Genomic DNA, 20,590 nt, shown 5'->3' on the forward strand with positions numbered 1-20,590 from the left:
ATGGATGTGACAAACACCTCATCACCTCTGCTCTGTTGCCCCTTCTTCCCCCAGCTCTTGTTCTCCTTCATAATACCTAGTTGTTCTCTCATTATGAATCCTCCCTTCCCCTTATCAGTGTCAATGGAATCATCGTTCCATGGACAATGAGTCGTCCCGTTCCCCCGCTTGGTCCGAGAGTATTACCTCTGTTCAGTGGCTTGATCCAGGGTGATAGTGCTCGTTCTAGGCGCTGTAAAAAGCGAAATCTATATCCTATGTCCTGATTTTGGGTAGCTAACATTAATGCAAAACAGTCATCCTCACACAGTTTTTATTTCATTCTGTAGCGTCGGTGTCGGTATCAGCTGCCTGCGGTAAAGGTTCACGGAAAGGTCTTACATTCTTCGCTGGGATCCATCTAGGTCCTTTTTCTGTAGAGACACAAGCATAACCTTTTCCCCGTGTAACAAGAGGATATGGTCCCATAATTTTACCTGTTTCTGCATCTCGGACCGATACCGGGCCTTTAACCCGTGCCTCGACGGAGGTAGCTGCAGTGAAACGTCGACCTATCGGTGGGTCGTTATCTATTCAAGAACAATTCAAAAAATTAAAAACATACAACGCTTTCTGTAACCGTTCCTCGGGAATAGCCATGCCCATTCCCCCTTTTTGTTGTTGTCATAAACGTTTCAGAGACCGATGAGACCCTTCAATGAGAGATCGACCGGTGGGGGAATGAGCAATGCCGGTAATATGAGTTCTACCCCATAGGGCAAAAGAGGTTTTTACAGTTGTTGAAACGTAAAGATAACGACAGATAACGGTCCAGCTTAAGGGGATACCTAAAGCAGCAAAAGCACGCATTAAATGTCTACGAACAGCTCGTGCCTTTTCTCCTGTGTGACACGAGGCAACCAAGGCACCTGAAAATGTATCAATGGAAGAGTGGATATATTTAAGGCTACCAAATTCAGAATCATGCGTGACATCTGTTTGCCCTAACGGTAGGCTTTGTAATCCTCTAGGGTTAACTCCTGCAGCAACTGATGGGAAAGAATGTTTTTGACAATCGGGACAGACAGCAATAATACTTGATGCTTGTTGAGCAGCAAGGCCAAACTGTCGCTTAAGAGCTCCAGCGTTTCGATGGAAAAAAAGAGTGACTTCGCTTAGCTTGTGCAATACGGTCTGGCAGTACTTGAACTGGTCACGGCAATAGGTCAGCTCGTCGATTGCCTTCTGCAAGAAAACCAGGTAGCGAGGTATGAGACCTAATATGCATAACAAAATAAGGCGCAGATCGAGAGTCCAAAAGGAAAATAAGTTCCTGTAACAGGGTAAAGGGTTGTGAATGCGAAACACTCCGCAGCACAGAAGCTTCAGCTCGTGGAACAATACCTGCAACATAAGCAGAATCAGTAACAAGGTGGAGCGGTACATTCCATTCTCGGAAAACACGAACAACTGCATTCAGTTCTCCTGTTTGAGGTGAACCGGAGACCGTCTCTATGTCCGAATCCCATTGTCTCCGTTGAAAACCTTAGGAAGACAGGAATTGAACCTGCACAGAAGAGATCAAAGCGCTCCATACTCCCCTTATATTACTTCCCAGTAGGGTCAGCTAAACAAAAGCTATCGGGCCCATACCCCGAAAATGATGGTTTAACCTCTTCCTCTACTAAATGAGCCCCGTCACAAAACTAACGTTCTCCTTAAGCCTTCTACTAGGAACAACCATCACAATTTCAAGCAACCACTGACTGCTAGCCTGGCCTGGACTAGAAATCAACACCCTTGCCATTATCCCCTTCCTTTCAAAATCACACCACCCTCGAGCTATGGAAGCTGCGATCAAATACTTTCTCGTCCAAGCAACCGCCTCCGCATTAATCCTCTTCTCAAGCACAATCAACGCACAGTTCACCGGACAATGAGACATTCCGCGACTAAGCCACCCAACAGCCTCCCTACTACTAACTACAGCAGTCGCAATAAAACTAGGCCTAGTACCCTTTCACTTCTGATGTCCAGAGGTCATACAAGGCTCACCTATAACCACTGCCCTACTCGTCTCTACATGAATAAAAGTCCCCCCACTCACTCTTCTTAACTGCCCCCTCACTGAACCCACTCCTACTGACAACCGTGGCCATTGCATCCGCAGCCATCGGAGGGCCAACAGGACTCAACCAAACACAAATCCGAAAAGTCCTAGCTTTCTCATCGATCGCCCACCTAGGCTGAATAACCATCATCCTCATATACAACCCCAAGCTAACATTAATAACCTTCTACCCATACTCCTTAAGAACCGCCTCCATTTTCTTAGCCCTCAACACAACCAACTCCTCAAAACTATCCACAATAATAACCTCCTGAACAAAAATACCATCACTAAACGCATCCTTGACGCTAGCACTACTATCCCTAGCCGGCCTGCCCCCACTCACTGGCTTTTTACCAAAATGACTCATTATCCAGGAACTAACTAAGCAAGAGATATCAACCGCAGCCATAATTATTTCAATACTCTCCCTACTAGGTTTATTTTTCTACCTACGCCTTGCATATTGCTCCACAATCACACTCCCACCAAACACTACAAGCTTCATAAAACAATGATACAATAACAAATCCACAGGCACACCAATTGCTACCTTAATTTCTCTGTCAGTCCTCCTTCTCCCCCCTTCTCCCGCAATCCTGACCGTTACCTAAGAAACTTAGGATCCCCTGCCTACCAAACCGAAGGCCTTCAAAGCCTTAACTAAGAGTTAAATCCTCTTAGTTTCTGCCCACACCACTAAGGCCCGCAGGACACTAAACCTGCACCATCTAAATGCAACGCAGATACTCTAATGCAGCTAGGGCCTCCACGATAAGCCTAGACAGACGGGCCTCGATCCCATAAACTTCTAATTAACAGCTAGACGCTCAAACCAACAAGCTTCTGTCTACCAGACTCCGGCACACTCTCAGCGTACATCAATGAGTTTGCAACTCAACATGAACTTCACCACAGAGTCGATAAGAAGAGGAATTCAACCTCTGTAAAAAGGACTACAGCCTAACGCCTAAACACTCAGCCATCTGACCCGTGACCTTCATCAACCGATGACTAGTTTCAACAAACCACAATGACATCGGCACCCTATAGCTACTCTTCGGAGCATGGGCAGGCATAGCCGAGTACCGCCCTCAGCCTCCTTATTCGAGCAGAACTTGGCCAACCAGGAACTCTCCTAGGAGACGACCAAATCTACAATGTCATCATCACCGCCCATGCCTTCGTAAGAATCTTCTTCACAGTTATAGCCATTATAATCGAAGGGTTTGGAAACTGACTAGTCCCCCTTATAATTGGAGCCCCAGACATAGCATTCCCCCGCATAAACAACATCAGTTTCTGAACTACTTCCTCCGTCCTTCCTACTGCTCCTAGCGTCCTCCACAGTAGAAGCTGGAGTCGGAACAGGATGAACCATATACCCGCCCCTAGCAGGCAACCTAGCCCATGCTGGCGCCTCAGTAGACCTAGCCATCTTCTCCCTACACCTCGCAGGTGTGTCTTCCATCTTAGGGGCCATCAACTTTAACACAACAGCCATTAACATAACCCCCCCTGCCTTATCGCAATATCCAACTCCCCTATTCGTATGATCCGTACTCCTATTGCCCTCACTTCCAGTCCTGGCCGCCGGCATCACCATACTACTGACCGACCGAAACCTAAACACTACATTCTTTGACCCCGCTGGAGGGGGAGACCCCATTCTCTACCAGCACCTGTTCTGATTCTTTGGCCACCAGGAAGTTTACATCTTAATCCTTCCCGGCTTTGGAATCATCTCACATGTTGTAACGTATTACGCAGGCAAAAAAGAACCATTCGGCTACATAGGAATAGTCTGAGCTATACTATCGATTGGATTCCTGGGCTTTGTCATATGAGCCCACCACATATTCACTGTAGGAATAGACGTAGACAGCCGAGCATACTTCATCTCCGCCACTATAATCATCGCCATCCCATCCGGCATTCAGGTATTCAGCTGACTAGCCACACCACACGGAGGCACCATCAAATGAGATCCACCGATACTGTGAGCCTTGGGCTTCATCTTCCTCTTCACACTTGCCAATGAGGTGTCGGTGGAATTGGTGGTCAGCCTTGATTACTGCGTAATCCATCCCGTGGATCTAAACAGAATTTTATATATATATAATATTGTACGCACATACATACATATATATATTATATAGGGCCAGGTAGGACAGGCCACCGCTTCTGTCTCGTGCCCTAAGTAACTGCCTACTGCCAGTATTGGCACTGACTCACCAGCGGTCAGCTACAAGCACTTCTGCTCTTAAGCAGAGCACAAGCATTCCTCTGCTTTGAGAAGAGAGCATTGTGCTCATGAAACACTGAAAAGACTGACTTCTATGCCTCTCCAGCTATAACCAAGAGAATCCTTCCTTCTCCGCACCAAAAAAATTAATGCTGACTTTTCAAGGATGCTATGGATGAGGTTCATAACCAAGGGGTGTCATCCACCTGGCCACACAATTTGTCTCCTGCAAGTTCGATTAAGCATGCCAAGACATCCTATGGATGTGACAAACACCTCATCACCTCTGCTCTGTTGCCCCTTCTTCCCCCAGCTCTTGTTCTGCTTCATAATACCTAGTTGTTCTCTCATTATGAATCCTCCCTTCCCCTTATCAGTGTCAATGGAATCATCGTTCCATGGACAATGAGTCGTCCCGTTCCCCCGCTTGGTCCGAGAGTATTACCTCTGTTCAGTGGCTTGATCCAGGGTGATAGTGCTCGTTCTAGGCGCTGTAAAAAGCGAAATCTATATCCTATGTCCTGATTTTGGGTAGCTAACATTAATGCAAAACAGTAATCCTCACACAGTTTTTATTTCATTCTGTAGCGTCGGTGTCGGTATCAGCTGCCTGCGGTAAAGGTTCACGGAAAGGTCTTACATTCTTCGCTGGGATCCATCTAGGTCCTTTTTCTGTAGAGACACAAGCATAACCTTTTCCCCGTGTAACAAGAGGATATGGTCCCATAATTTTACCTGTTTCTGCATCTCGGACCGATACCGGGCCTTTAACCCGTGCCTCGACGGAGGTAGCTGCAGTGAAACGTCGACCTATCGGTGGGTCGTTATCTATTCAAGAACAATTCAAAAAATTAAAAACATACAACGCTTTCTGTAACCGTTCCTCGGGAATAGCCATGCCCATTCCCCCTTTTTGTTGTTGTCACAAACGTTTCAGAGACCGACGAGACCCTTCAATGAGAGATCGACCGGTGGGGGAATGAGCAATGCCGGTAATATGAGTTCTACCCCATAGGGCAAAAGAGGTTTTTACAGTTGTTGAAACGTAAAGATAAAGACCGATAACGGTCCAGCTTAAGGGGATACCTAAAGCAGCAAAAGCACGCATTAAATGTCTACGAACAGCTCGTGCCTTTTCTCCTGTGTGACACGAGGCAACCAAGGCACCTGAAAATGTATCAATGGAAGAGTGGATATATTTAAGGCTACCAAATTCAGAATCATGCGTGACATCTGTTTGCCCTAACGGTAGGCTTTGTAATCCTCTAGGATTAACTCCTGCAGCAACTGATGGGAAAGAATGTTTTTGACAATCGGGACAGACAGCAATAATACTTGATGCTTGTTGAGCAGCAAGGCCAAACTGTCGCTTAAGAGCTCCAGCGTTTCGATGGAAAAAAAGAGTGACTTCGCTTAGCTTGTGCAATACGGTCTGGCAGTACTTGAACTGGTCACGGCAATAGGTCAGCTCGTCGATTGCCTTCTGCAGGAAAACCAGGTAGCGAGGTATGAGACCTAATATGCATAACAAAATAAGGCGCAGATCGAGAGTCCAAAAGGAAAATAAGTTCCTGTAACAGGGTAAAGGGTTGTGAATGCGAAACACTCCGCAGCACAGAAGCTTCAGCTCGTGGAACAATACCTGCAACATAAGCAGAATCAGTAACAAGGTGGAGCGGTACATTCCATTCTCGGAAAACACGAACAACTGCATTCAGTTCTCCTGTTTGAGGTGAACCGGAGACCGTCTCTATGTCCGAATCCCATTGTCTCCGTTGAAAACCTTAGGAAGACAGGAATTGAACCTGCACAGAAGAGATCAAAGCGCTCCATACTCCCCTTATATTACTTCCCAGTAGGGTCAGCTAAACAAAAGCTATCGGGCCCATACCCCGAAAATGATGGTTTAACCTCTTCCTCTACTAAATGAGCCCCGTCACAAAACTAACGTTCTCCTTAAGCCTTCTACTAGGAACAACCATCACAATTTCAAGCAACCACTGACTGCTAGCCTGGCCTGGCCTAGAAATCAACACCCTTGCCATTATCCCCTTCCTTTCAAAATCACACCACCCTCGAGCTATGGAAGCTGCGATCAAATACTTTCTCGTCCAAGCAACCGCCTCGGCATTAATCCTCTTCTCAAGCACAATCAACGCACAGTTCACCGGACAATGAGACATTCCGCGACTAAGCCACCCAACAGCCTCCCTACTACTAACTACAGCAGTCGCAATAAAACTAGGCCTAGTACCCTTTCACTTCTGATGTCCAGAGGTCATACGAGGCTCACCTATAACCACTGCCCTACTCGTCTCTACATGAATAAAAGTCCCCCCACTCACTCTTCTTAACTGCCCCCTCACTGAACCCACTCCTACTGACAACCGTGGCCATTGCATCCGCAGCCATCGGAGGGCCAACAGGACTCAACCAAACACAAATCCGAAAAGTCCTAGCTTTCTCATCGATCGCCCACCTAGGCTGAATAACCATCATCCTCATATACAACCCCAAGCTAACATTAATAACCTTCTACCCATACTCCTTAAGAACCGCCTCCATTTTCTTAGCCCTCAACACAACCAACTCCTCAAAACTATCCACAATAATAACCTCCTGAACAAAAATACCATCACTAAACGCATCCTTGACGCTAGCACTACTATCCCTAGCCGGCCTGCCCCCACTCACTGGCTTTTTACCAAAATGACTCATTATCCAGGAACTAACTAAGCAAGAGATATCAACCGCAGCCATAATTATTTCAATACTCTCCCTACTAGGTTTATTTTTCTACCTACGCCTTGCATATTGCTCCACAATCACACTCCCACCAAACACTACAAGCTTCATAAAACAATGATACAATAACAAATCCACAGGCACACCAATTGCTACCTTAATTTCTCTGTCAGTCCTCCTTCTCCCCCCTTCTCCCGCAATCCTGACCGTTACCTAAGAAACTTAGGATCCCCTGCCTACCAAACCGAAGGCCTTCAAAGCCTTAACTAAGAGTTAAATCCTCTTAGTTTCTGCCCACACCACTAAGGCCCGCAGGACACTAAACCTGCACCATCTAAATGCAACTCAGATACTCTAATGCAGCTAGGGCCTCCACGATAAGCCTAGACAGACGGGCCTCGATCCCATAAACTTCTAATTAACAGCTAGACGCTCAAACCAACAAGCTTCTGTCTACCAGACTCCGGCACACTCTCAGCGTACATCAATGAGTTTGCAACTCAACATGAACTTCACCACAGAGTCGATAAGAAGAGGAATTCAACCTCTGTAAAAAGGACTACAGCCTAACGCCTAAACACTCAGCCATCTGACCCGTGACCTTCATCAACCGATGACTAGTTTCAACAAACCACAATGACATCGGCACCCTATAGCTACTCTTCGGAGCATGGGCAGGCATAGCCGAGTACCGCCCTCAGCCTCCTTATTCGAGCAGAACTTGGCCAACCAGGAACTCTCCTAGGAGACGACCAAATCTACAATGTCATCATCACCGCCCATGCCTTCGTAAGAATCTTCTTCACAGTTATAGCCATTATAATCGAAGGGTTTGGAAACTGACTAGTCCCCCTTATAATTGGAGCCCCAGACATAGCATTCCCCCGCATAAACAACATCAGTTTCTGAACTACTTCCTCCGTCCTTCCTACTGCTCCTAGCGTCCTCCACAGTAGAAGCTGGAGTCGGAACAGGATGAACCATATACCCGCCCCTAGCAGGCAACCTAGCCCATGCTGGCGCCTCAGTAGACCTAGCCATCTTCTCCCTACACCTCGCAGGTGTGTCTTCCATCTTAGGGGCCATCAACTTTAACACAACAGCCATTAACATAACCCCCCCTGCCTTATCGCAATATCCAACTCCCCTATTCGTATGATCCGTACTCCTATTGCCCTCACTTCCAGTCCTGGCCGCCGGCATCACCATACTACTGACCGACCGAAACCTAAACACTACATTCTTTGACCCCGCTGGAGGGGGAGACCCCATTCTCTACCAGCACCTGTTCTGATTCTTTGGCCACCAGGAAGTTTACATCTTAATCCTTCCCGGCTTTGGAATCATCTCACATGTTGTAACGTATTACGCAGGCAAAAAAGAACCATTCGGCTACATAGGAATAGTCTGAGCTATACTATCGATTGGATTCCTGGGCTTTGTCATATGAGCCCACCACATATTCACTGTAGGAATAGACGTAGACAGCCGAGCATACTTCATCTCCGCCACTATAATCATCGCCATCCCATCCGGCATTCAGGTATTCAGCTGACTAGCCACACCACACGGAGGCACCATCAAATGAGATCCACCGATACTGTGAGCCTTGGGCTTCATCTTCCTCTTCACACTTGCCAATGAGGTGTCGGTGGAATTGGTGGTCAGCCTTGATTACTGCGTAATCCATCCCGTGGATCTAAAAAGAATTTTATATATATATAATATTGTACGCACATACATACATATATATATTATATAGGGCCAGGTAGGACAGGCCACCGCTTCTGTCTCGTGCCCTAAGTAACTGCCTACTGCCAGTATTGGCACTGACTCACCAGCGGTCAGCTACAAGCACTTCTGCTCTTCAGCAGAGCACAAGCATTCCTCTGCTTTGAGAAGAGAGCATTGTGCTCATGAAACATTGAAAAGACTGACTTCTATGCCTCTCCAGCTATAACCAAGAGAATCCTTCCTTCTCCGCACCAAAAAAATTAATGCTGACTTTTCAAGGATGCTATGGATGAGGTTCATAACCAAGGGGTGTCATCCACCTGGCCACACAATTTGTCTCCTGCAAGTTCGATTAAGCATGCCAAGACATCCTATGGATGTGACAAACACCTCATCACCTCTGCTCTGTTGCCCCTTCTTCCCCCAGTTTCTTACTGGAACTAGTAACTCCAGCTCACCAGTTCCTTGAGCATGGCTTCAATCTGTTCCTGAGCCACATGCACATCTTCTGTAGGTCCTTCCAAAGTGATGTTATCCTGTGGCGAGCAGCCTCACAGTTTGCCCTCTTGCCTGTGATAACAATTGTCTCCGAGTTGCTGTTCTTTGCTGGGAGATCAATTTTGGTGTTGCTTTCTTTACGGATCTGCCACAAAGGGAAAAAAAAAAAAAAAATCATCTCAGAAGCGTCCCATGTCAGAAGAAAAACCCTCGCAGGCTATATTGGACACCACCAATGGGCAGGAGAGAGCATCCAGTGGGATTTTGCTGCAGGCAGTGATCATCACGAGCACTTGAGTTAGGAGCAATATCTCACCTTCTTGATGTTGGCACCTCCTTTCCCTACGATGTTCTTGTGGAACTGTTTGCAGATGGGGACAGAAATAGAAAAGCTGTTTTCAACCTAAGGGAGGCTGGAAGGGAGAACTGAAGATTACACTGTCGTGGCAAGGGAGGCCCGACTTCAGGAACTCTGATAAACGAGCTTTTGAAAAGAGGCTTAGACCCAAGGAAGTTCTCTATACGAGGGACTTGTAAGACTAAACAAAGGCAAGGACGTTCCCCTATAGCCTTCCCATAACAGGTACTACCCCCTGCCTCCATTCAGCCAAAAGAGCGTCGACAGCTCCCTCCTCTTGAGGTGTTTTAGCTCTACCCAAGCCAGTAGAGCTCTGCTTTGCCCCAGGGTTATCCAGGCACGTAGGAGGGAAGTGCAGGCAGAAGACCTCCTTACCAGGTCTGCCACCGTCTTTTGCATGTACTCGGTGCACTTCTCCCCCTCGTTTTTGGGACCTCGGAGTTGGACGATGTCACTCTTGTGTGCAGGGTCTGGGAAGTTGATGATAACCTGCAGGAGCGGTCATTTATAGTTAGCTCAAGCAAAAGCAAGAACCCTTGTGTCAGACACATGCAAAGGTTGGGGGGACCCTACACATGCCCTTTTCCCATTCAGAAACGGGGAACCGTGTTAGCGGCCTCTGGCTAAAAGAACTATCTTCTCAGACACTTGCGCTACAGAGCCACTAAAGTTACGACTTCTGTGACGACAGGCCTACTACCCATGTAGGAAATAACCCCTCTGGATTCCTCCTCTCCTACAAAGCCCTACCTCTGGGAATTGCTCCCGGATTTCCCAGACCCGCTCAGCCTTCTGCCCAGTGATGGTCCGGTGGAATTTCTGCTCAACGATTAGGTCCGCAGCGTGTTCATTTTCCTGACGGGAACAGAGGGCACACTGAGTGTTCAGCCGGAGAGCCATCTACTTTGACTTAGCGGTTTGCTGCCCGACGGTTTACTTGCCAGCACTGTCCCTCTTTTCTCCAGACCAAATTCACTCTGCGTTGACAGAGAAGGGCTACCCGAGGGAACAGGGGAAGACATTTGTGAAGAGGAACTTGCACTTGTCCTGAGATCCAAGTGCTCCGTGGGCAAGGGGCACACACTCGCACCAGAAGGTTACAAGGGAACACGAGAGCCCAAACCCTGCAGTCTCCCAAACATCACGTCCTACCCACTCACCCTACGGGAAGCGAGTTCCAGCAGCTCTTTCTTGGCCTGTGGGACCCCCTGTGGGTCTCCTTCAATTCTGATCGGGTTGCTCTTCTCGTTGTCCGGGGGAATGCGCACAGACACCTTGTACAGATCCTTCATCCTGTTAACTTCGAGGCAAGGACTGTGGTGACGCCGTCTGCTAGGCAAAGACCTGGAAGCAAGGCACCTTGATTATCGCTGCTCAGAGGCTGTTGAAGAAGTAAAGCCGCCTCTGGGAAGAGCTCGGTGGGGTAGGGTTGAGCCAGGGGAAATTGCCTCTTCCCCCTGGAGTTCAGCGAGAGCAGACCTGTGCCACACGAGAGCCTGTCCAAGTAAATACCGTGGCATCTACAGAGCCCATTGTTCCCTTGTCAGAGCCAGGCGTGTTTCTTCCCCAAACAGTATCACATTTAGAGCAGAGGATAATCGTTCCTTTCTACCCCAAACTCTTGGCTGGGGACACGTTGCAGTGCTATCAAACTAGCAGACCGCAACAAGGCTTTAGCGTTGGCCATATTCTACTGCCGGTGCTGTAGCACCTTCCTCCAGAGGCCAGACCACACTGCTCCTCCTCCAGCTGACACCCTCTCCCACAAGCCACAGGGCTATTTAACCCCTTAGCGGGAACCAGCTACACCTGCACATCGTCCATGTCAATCAACCCACTGCCTCTGAGGCAAGGCCACAGCTGCGTGTTATCAATGCTAATCAACCCACCGCCTTCATTCCTCTACAGGGAGAAGCTCACCAAGCACATTTCCACCACCCACAACTGGCTGCTAAAATGTCATTCGCACAGAGCAACGTGTGGAAAAAAAAAAAAAAAAATTCCTCCAGGACACATCAAAGTAATTCCACTACTGTTCAGGCTCCCAAGGTACTTTCACCCGTTAAAGCCATCGCAAGGCCTCACGGCCCATTTCTCTCCTTGTACCACCACCACTCCAGAAAAGCAGAGGAAATGTGATGGAGACAGCACACTGGGTGAGCTACAGAGCCCCTGATACCATCTCCTAAACACGAAGAGTGTGAGCATGGGAAGGACTAGAAAGGCACTCCACTTACCGTTTAGCTGCTTTCTTGCCAATGAGGTGTCGGTGGAATTGGTGGTCAGCCTTGGTTATTGCGTAATCCGTCCCGTGGATCTAAAAAGAATTATATTTTTTATATCTATCTATATATGTATGTATGTACATTATTTTATATTATAATATCTAGGGCCAGGTAGGACAGGCCACCGCTTCTGTCTCGTGCCCTAAGTAACTGCCTACTGCCAGTATTGGCACTGACTCACCAGCGGTCAGCTACAAGCACTTCTGCTCTTCAGCAGAGCACAAGCATTCCTCTGCTTTGAGAAGAGAGCATTGTGCTCATGAAACATTGAAAAGACTGACTTCTATGCCTCTCCAGCTATAACCAAGAGAATCCTTCCTTCTCCGCACCAAAAAAATTAATGCTGACTTTTCAAGGATGCTATGGATGAGGTTCATAACCAAGGGGTGTCATCCACCTGGCCACACAATTTGTCTCCTGCAAGTTCGATTAAGCATGCCAAGACATCCTATGGATGTGACAAACACCTCATCACCTCTGCTCTGTTGCCCCTTCTTCCCCCAGTTTCTTACTGGAACTAGTAACTCCAGCTCACCAGTTCCTTGAGCATGGCTTCAATCGGTTCCTGAGCCACATGCACATCTTCTGTAGGTCCTTCCAAAGTGATGTTATCCTGTGGCGAGCAGCCTCACAGTTTGCCCTCTTGCCAGTGATAACAATTGTCGCCGAGTTGCTGTTCTTTGCTGGGAGATCAATTTTGGTGTTGCTTTCTTTACGGATCTGCCACAAAGGGAAAAAAAAAAAAAAAATCATCTCAGAAGCGTCCCATGTCAGAAGAAAAACCCTCGCAGGCTATATTGGACACCACCAATGGGCAGGAGAGAGCATCCAGTGGGATTTTGCTGCAGGCAGTGATCATCACGAGCACTTGAGTTAGGAGCAATATCTCACCTTCTTGATGTTGGCACCTCCTTTCCCTACGATGTTCTTGTGGAACTGTTTGCAGATGGGGACAGAAATAGAAAAGCTGTTTTCAACCTAAGGGAGAAAGGAAGGGAGAACTGAAGATTACGCTGTCGTGGCAAGGGAGGCCCGACTTCAGGAACTCGGATAAACGAGCTTTTGAAAAGAGGCTTAGACCCAAGGAAGTTCTCTATACGAGGGACTTGTAAGACTAAACAAAGGCAAGGACGTTCCCCTATAGCCTTCCCATAACAGGTACTACCCCCTGCCTCCATTCAGCCAAAAGAGCGTCGACAGCTCCCTCCTCTTGAGGTGTTTTAGCTCTACCCAAGCCAGTAGAGCTCTGCTTTGCCCCAGGGTTATCCAGGCACGTAGGAGGGAAGTGCAGGCAGAAGACCTCCTTACCAGGTCTGCCACCGTCTTTTGCATGTACTCGGTGCACTTCTCCACCTCGTTTTTGGGACCTCGGAGTTGGACGATGTCACTCTTGTGTGCAGGGTCTGGGAAGTTGATGATAACCTGCAGGAGCGGTCATTTATAGTTAGCTCAAGCAAAAGCAAGAACCCTTGTGTCAGACACATGCAAAGGTTGGGGGGACCCTACACATGCCCTTTTCCCATTCAGAAAAGGGGAACCGTGTTAGCGGCCTCTGGCTAAAAGAACTATCTTCTCAGACACTTGCGCTACAGAGCCACTAAAGTTACGACTTCTGTGACGACAGGCCTACTACCCATGTAGGAAATAACCCCTCTGGATTCCTCCTCTCCTACCAAGCCCTACCTCTGGGAATTGCTCCCGGATTTCCCAGACCCGCTCAGCCTTCTGCCCAGTGATGGTCCGGTGGAATTTCTGCTCAACGATTAGGTCCGCAGCGTGTTCATTTTCCTGACGGGAACAGAGGGCACACTGAGTGTTCAGCCGGAGAGCCATCTACTTTGACTTAGCGGTTTGCTGCCCGACGGTTTACTTGCCAGCACTGTCCCTCTTTTCTCCAGACCAAATTCACTCTGCGTTGACAGAGAAGGGCTACCCGAGGGAACAGGGGAAGACATTTGTGAAGAGGAACTTGCACTTGTCCTGAGATCCAAGTGCTCCGTGGGCAAGGGGCACACACTCGCACCAGAAGGTTACAAGGGAACACGAGAGCCCAAACCCTGCAGTCTCCCAAACATCACGTCCTACCCACTCACCCTACGGGAAGCGAGTTCCAGCAGCTCTTTCTTGGCCTGTGGGACCCCCTGTGGGTCTCCTTCAATTCTGATCGGGTTGCTCTTCTCGTTGTCCGGGGGAATGCGCACAGACACCTTGTACAGATCCTCCATCCTGTTCACTTCGAGGCAAGGACTGTGGTGACGCCGTCTGCTAGGCAAAGACCTGGAAGCAAGGCACCTTGATTATCACTGCTCAGAGGCTGTTGAAGAAGTAAAGCCGCCTCTGGGAAGGGCTCGGTGGGGTAGGGTTGAGCCAGGGGAAATTGCCTCTTCCCCCTGGAGTTCAGCGAGAGCAGACCTGTGCCACACGAGAGCCTGTCCAAGTAAATACCGTGGCATCTACAGAGCCCATTGTTCCCTTGTCAGAGCGAGGCGTGTTTCTTCCCCAAACAGTATCACATTTAGAGCAGAGGATAATCGTTCCTTTCTACCCCAAACTCTTGGCTGGGGACACGTTGCAGTGCTATCAAACTAGCAGACCGCAACAAGGCTTTAGCGTTGGCCATATTCTACTGCCGGTGCTGTAGCACCTTCCTCCAGAGGCCAGACCACACTGCTCCTCCTCCAGCTGACACCCTCTCCCACAAGCCACAGGGCTATTTAACCCCTTAGCGGGAACCAGCTACACCTGCACGTCGTCCATGTCAATCAACCCACTGCCTCTGAGGCAAGGCCACAGCTGCGTGTTATCAATGCTAATCAACCCACCGCCTTCATTCCTCTACAGGGAGAAGCTCACCAAGCACATTTCCACCACCCACAACTGGCTGCTAAAATGTCATTCGCACAGAGCAACGTGTGGAAAAAAAAAAAAAAAAAAAATTCCTCCAGGACACATCAAAGTAATTCCACTACTGTTCAGGCTCCCAAGGTACTTTCACCCGTTAAAGCCATCGCAAGGCCTGACGGCCCATTTCTCTCCTTGTACCACCACCACTCCAGAAAAGCAGAGGAAATGTGATGGAGACAGCACACTGGGTGAGCTACAGAGCCCCTGATACCATCTCCTAAACACGAAGAGTGTGAGCATGGGAAGGACTAGAAAGGCACTCCACTTACCGTTTAGCTGCTTTCTTGCCAATGAGGTGTCGGTGGAATTGGTGGTCAGCCTTGATTATTGCGTAATCCGTCCCGTGGATCTAAAAAGAATTATATTTTTTATATCTATCTATATATGTATGTATGTACATTATTTTATATTATAATATATAGGGCCAGGTAGGACAGGCCACCGCTTCTGTCTCGTGCCCTAAGTAACTGCCTACTGCCAGTATTGGCACTGACTCACCAGCGGTCAGCTACAAGCACTTCTGCTCTTAAGCAGAGCACAAGCATTCCTCTGCTTTGAGAAGAGAGCATTGTGCTCATGAAACACTGAAAAGACTTACTTCTATGCCTCTCCAGCTATAACCAAGAGAATCCTTCCTTCTCCGCACCAAAAAAATTAATGCTGACTTTTCAAGGATGCTATGGATGAGGTTCATAACCAAGGGGTGTCATCCACCTGGCCACACAATTTGTCTCCTGCAAGTTCGATTAAGCATGCCAAGACATCCTATGGATGTGACAAACACCTCATCACCTCTGCTCTGTTGCCCCTTCTTCCCCCAGCTCCTGTTCTCCTTCATAATACCTAGTTGTTCTCTCATTATGAATCCTCCCTTCCCCTTATCAGTGTCAATGGAATCATCGTTCCATGGACAATGAGTCGTCCCGTTCCCCCGCTTGGTCCGAGAGTATTACCTCTGTTCAGTGGCTTGATCCAGGGTGATAGTGCTCGTTCTAGGCGCTGTAAAAAGCGAAATCTATATCCTATGTCCTGATTTTGGGTAGCTAACATTAATGCAAAACAGTAATCCTCACACAGTTTTTATTTCATTCTGTAGCGTCGGTGTCGGTATCAGCTGCCTGCGGTAAAGGTTCACGGAAAGGTCTTACATTCTTCGCTGGGATCCATCTAGGTCCTTTTTCTGTAGAGACACAAGCATAACCTTTTCCCCGTGTAACAAGAGGATATGGTCCCATAATTTTACCTGTTTCTGCATCTCGGACCGATACCGGGCCTTTAACCCGTGCCTCGACGGAGGTAGCTGCAGTGAAACGTCGACCTATCGGTGGGTCGTTATCTATTAAAGAACAATTCAAAAAATTAAAAACATACAACGCTTTCTGTAACCGTTCCTCGGGAATAGCCATGCCCATTCCCCCTTTTTGTTGTTGTCATAAACGTTTCAGAGACCGATGAGACCCTTCAATGAGAGATCGACCGGTGGGGGAATGAGCAATGCCGGTAATATGAGTTCTACCCCATAGGGCAAAAGAGGTTTTTACAGTTGTTGAAACGTAAAGATAAAGACCGATAACGGTCCAGCTTAAGGGGATACCTAAAGCAGCAAAAGCACGCATTAAATGTCTACGAACAGCTCGTGCCTTTTCTCCTGTGTGACACGAGGCAACCAAGGCACCTGAAAATGTATCAATGGAAGAGTGGATATATTTAAGGCTACCAAATTCAGAATCATGCGTGACATCTGTTTGCCATAACGGTAGGCTTTGTAATCCTCTAGGATTAACTCCTGCAGCAACTGATGGGAAAGAATGTTTTTGACAATCGGGACAGACAGCAATAATACTTGATGCTTGTTGAGCAGCAAGGCCAAACTGTCGCTTAAGAGCTCCAGCGTTTCGATGGAAAAAAAGAGTGACTTCGCTTAGCTTGTGCAATACGGTCTGGCAGTACTTGAACTGGTCACGGCAATAGGTCAGCTCGTCGATTGCCTTCTGCAAGAAAACCAGGTAGCGAGGTATGAGACCTAATATGCATAACAAAATAAGGCGCAGATCGAGAGTCCAAAAGGAAAATAAGTTCCTGTAACAGGGTAAAGGGTTGTGAATGCGAAACACTCCGCAGCACAGAAGCTTCAGCTCGTGGAACAATACCTGCAACATAAGCAGAATCAGTAACAAGGTGGAGCGGTACATTCCATTCTCGGAAAACACGAACAACTGCATTCAGTTCTCCTGTTTGAGGTGAACCGGAGACCGTCTCTATGTCCGAATCCCATTGTCTCCGTTGAAAACCTTAGGAAGACAGGAATTGAACCTGCACAGAAGAGATCAAAGCGCTCCATACTCCCCTTATATTACTTCCCAGTAGGGTCAGCTAAACAAAAGCTATCGGGCCCATACCCCGAAAATGATGGTTTAACCTCTTCCTCTACTAAATGAGCCCCGTCACAAAACTAACGTTCTCCTTAAGCCTTCTACTAGGAACAACCATCACAATTTCAAGCAACCACTGACTGCTAGCCTGGCCTGGCCTAGAAATCAACACCCTTGCCATTATCCCCTTCCTTTCAAAATCACACCACCCTCGAGCTATGGAAGCTGCGATCAAATACTTTCTCGTCCAAGCAACCGCCTCCGCATTAATCCTCTTCTCAAGCACAATCAACGCACAGTTCACCGGACAATGAGACATTCCGCGACTAAGCCACCCAACAGCCTCCCTACTACTAACTACAGCAGTCGCAATAAAACTAGGCCTAGTACCCTTTCACTTCTGATGTCCAGAGGTCATACGAGGCTCACCTATAACTACTGCCCTACTCGTCTCTACATGAATAAAACTCCCCCCACTCACTCTTCTTTTCTTAACTGCCCCCTCACTGAACCCACTCCTACTGACAACCGTGGCCATTGCATCCGCAGCCATCGGAGGGCCAACAGGACTCAACCAAACACAAATCCGAAAAGTCCTAGCTTTCTCATCGATCGCCCACCTAGGCTGAATAACCATCATCCTCATATACAACCCCAAGCTAACATTAATAACCTTCTACCTATACTCCTTAAGAACCGCCTCCATTTTCTTAGCCCTCAACACAACCAACTCCTCAAAACTATCCACAATAATAACCTCCTGAACAAAAATACCATCACTAAACGCATCCTTGATGCTAGCACTACTATCCCTAGCCGGCCTGCCCCCACTCACTGGCTTTTTACCAAAATGACTCATTATCCAGGAACTAACTAAGCAAGAGATATCAACCGCAGCCATAATTATTTCAATACTCTCCCTACTAGGTTTATTTTTCTACCTACGCCTTGCATATTGCTCCACAATCACACTCCCACCAAACACTACAAGCTTCATAAAACAATGATACAATAACAAATCCACAGGCACACCAATTGCTACCTTAATTTCTCTGTCAGTCCTCCTTCTCCCCCCTTCTCCCGCAATCCTGACCGTTACCTAAGAAACTTAGGATCCCCTGCCTACCAAACCGAAGGCCTTCAAAGCCTTAACTAAGAGTTAAATCCTCTTAGTTTCTGCCCACACCACTAAGGCCCGCAGGACACTAAACCTGCACCATCTAAATGCAACTCAGATACTCTAATGCAGCTAGGGCCTCCACGATAAGCCTAGACAGACGGGCCTCGATCCCATAAACTTCTAATTAACAGCTAGACGCTCAAACCAACGAGCTTCTGTCTACCAGACTCCGGCACACTCTCAGCGTACATCAATGAGTTTGCAACTCAACATGAACTTCACCACAGAGTCGATAAGAAGGGGAATTCAACCTCTGTAAAAAGGACTACAGCCTAACGCCTAAACACTCAGCCATCTGACCCGTGACCTTCATCAACCGATGACTATTTTCAACAAACCACAATGACATCGGCACCCTATAGCTACTCTTCGGAGCATGGGCAGGCATAGCCGAGTACCGCCCTCAGCCTCCTTATTCGAGCAGAACTTGGCCAACCAGGAACTCTCCTAGGAGACGACCAAATCTACAATGTCATCATCACCGCCCATGCCTTCGTAAGAATCTTCTTCACAGTTATAGCCATTATAATCGAAGGGTTTGGAAACTGACTAGTCCCCCTTATAATTGGAGCCCCAGACATAGCATTCCCCCGCATAAACAACATCAGTTTCTGAACTACTTCCTCCGTCCTTCCTACTGCTCCTAGCGTCCTCCACAGTAGAAGCTGGAGTCGGAACAGGATGAACCATATACCCGCCCCTAGCAGGCAACCTAGCCCATGCTGGCGCCTCAGTAGACCTAGCCATCTTCTCCCTACACCTCGCAGGTGTGTCTTCCATCTTAGGGGCCATCAACTTTAACACAACAGCCATTAACATAACCCCCCCTGCCTTATCGCAATATCCAACTCCCCTATTCGTATGATCCGTACTCCTATTGCCCTCACTTCCAGTCCTGGCCGCCGGCATCACCATACTACTGACCGACCGAAACCTAAACACTACATTCTTTGACCCCGCTGGAGGGGGAGACCCCATTCTCTACCAGCACCTGTTCTGATTCTTTGGCCACCAGGAAGTTTACATCTTAATCCTTCCCGGCTTTGGAATCATCTCACATGTTGTAACGTATTACGCAGGCAAAAAAGAACCATTCGGCTACATAGGAATAGTCTGAGCTATACTATCGATTGGATTCCTGGGCTTTGTCGTATGAGCCCACCACATATTCACTGTAGGAATAGACGTAGACAGCCGAGCATACTTCATCTCCGCCACTATAATCATCGCCATCCCATCCGGCATTCAGGTATTCAGCTGACTAGCCACACCACACGGAGGCACCATCAAATGAGATCCACCGATACTGTGAGCCTTGGGCTTCATCTTCCTCTTCACACTTGCCAATGAGGTGTCGGTGGAATTGGTGGTCAGCCTTGATTACTGCGTAATCCATCCCGTGGATCTAAAAAGAATTTTATATATATATAATATTGTACGCACATACATACATATATATATTATATAGGGCCAGGTAGGACAGGCCACCGCTTCTGTCTCGTGCCCTAAGTAACTGCCTACTGCCAGTATTGGCACTGACTCACCAGCGGTCAGCTACAAGCACTTCTGCTCTTAAGCAGAGCACAAGCATTCCTCTGCTTTGAGAAGAGAGCATTGTGCTCATGAAACACTGAAAAGACTGACTTCTATGCCTCTCCAGCTATAACCAAGAGAATCCTTCCTTCTCCGCACCAAAAAAATTAATGCTGACTTTTCAAGGATGCTATGGATGAGGTTCATAACCAAGGGGTGTCATCCACCTGGCCACACAATTTGTCTCCTGCAAGTTCGATTAAGCATGCCAAGACATCCTATGGATGTGACAAACACCTCATCACCTCTGCTCTGTTGCCCCTTCTTCCCCCAGTTTCTTACTGGAACTAGTAACTCCAGCTCACCAGTTCCTTGAGCATGGCTTCAATCGGTTCCTGAGCCACATGCACATCTTCTGTAGGTCCTTCCAAAGTGATGTTATCCTGTGGCGAGCAGCCTCACAGTTTGCCCTCTTGCCTGTGATAACAATTGTCTCCGAGTTGCTGTTCTTTGCTGGGAGATCAATTTTGGTGTTGCTTTCTTTACGGATCTGCCACAAAGGAAAAAAAAAAAAAATCATCTCAGAAGTGTCCCATGTCAGAAGAAAAACCCTCGCAGGGTATATTGGACATCACCAATGGGCAGGA

General features: G+C 47.8%; 2 pseudogenes; both read left to right on the forward strand.

Moving 5' to 3' along the window:
* Positions 1-1,667: 1,667 nt before the first annotated feature.
* Positions 1,668-2,610, forward strand: LOC129782984 (NADH-ubiquinone oxidoreductase chain 2-like; annotated as a pseudogene).
* A 14,682-nt stretch (positions 2,611-17,292) lies between these two features.
* LOC129782985 (NADH-ubiquinone oxidoreductase chain 2-like) lies at positions 17,293-18,240 on the forward strand (annotated as a pseudogene).
* The last annotated feature ends 2,350 nt before the right edge of the window (positions 18,241-20,590 follow it).

The sequence above is a fragment of the Falco peregrinus genome, chromosome 21, assembly GCF_023634155.1.
Source record: "Falco peregrinus isolate bFalPer1 chromosome 21, bFalPer1.pri, whole genome shotgun sequence".
Classification (NCBI taxonomy): Eukaryota; Metazoa; Chordata; class Aves; order Falconiformes; family Falconidae; genus Falco; species Falco peregrinus.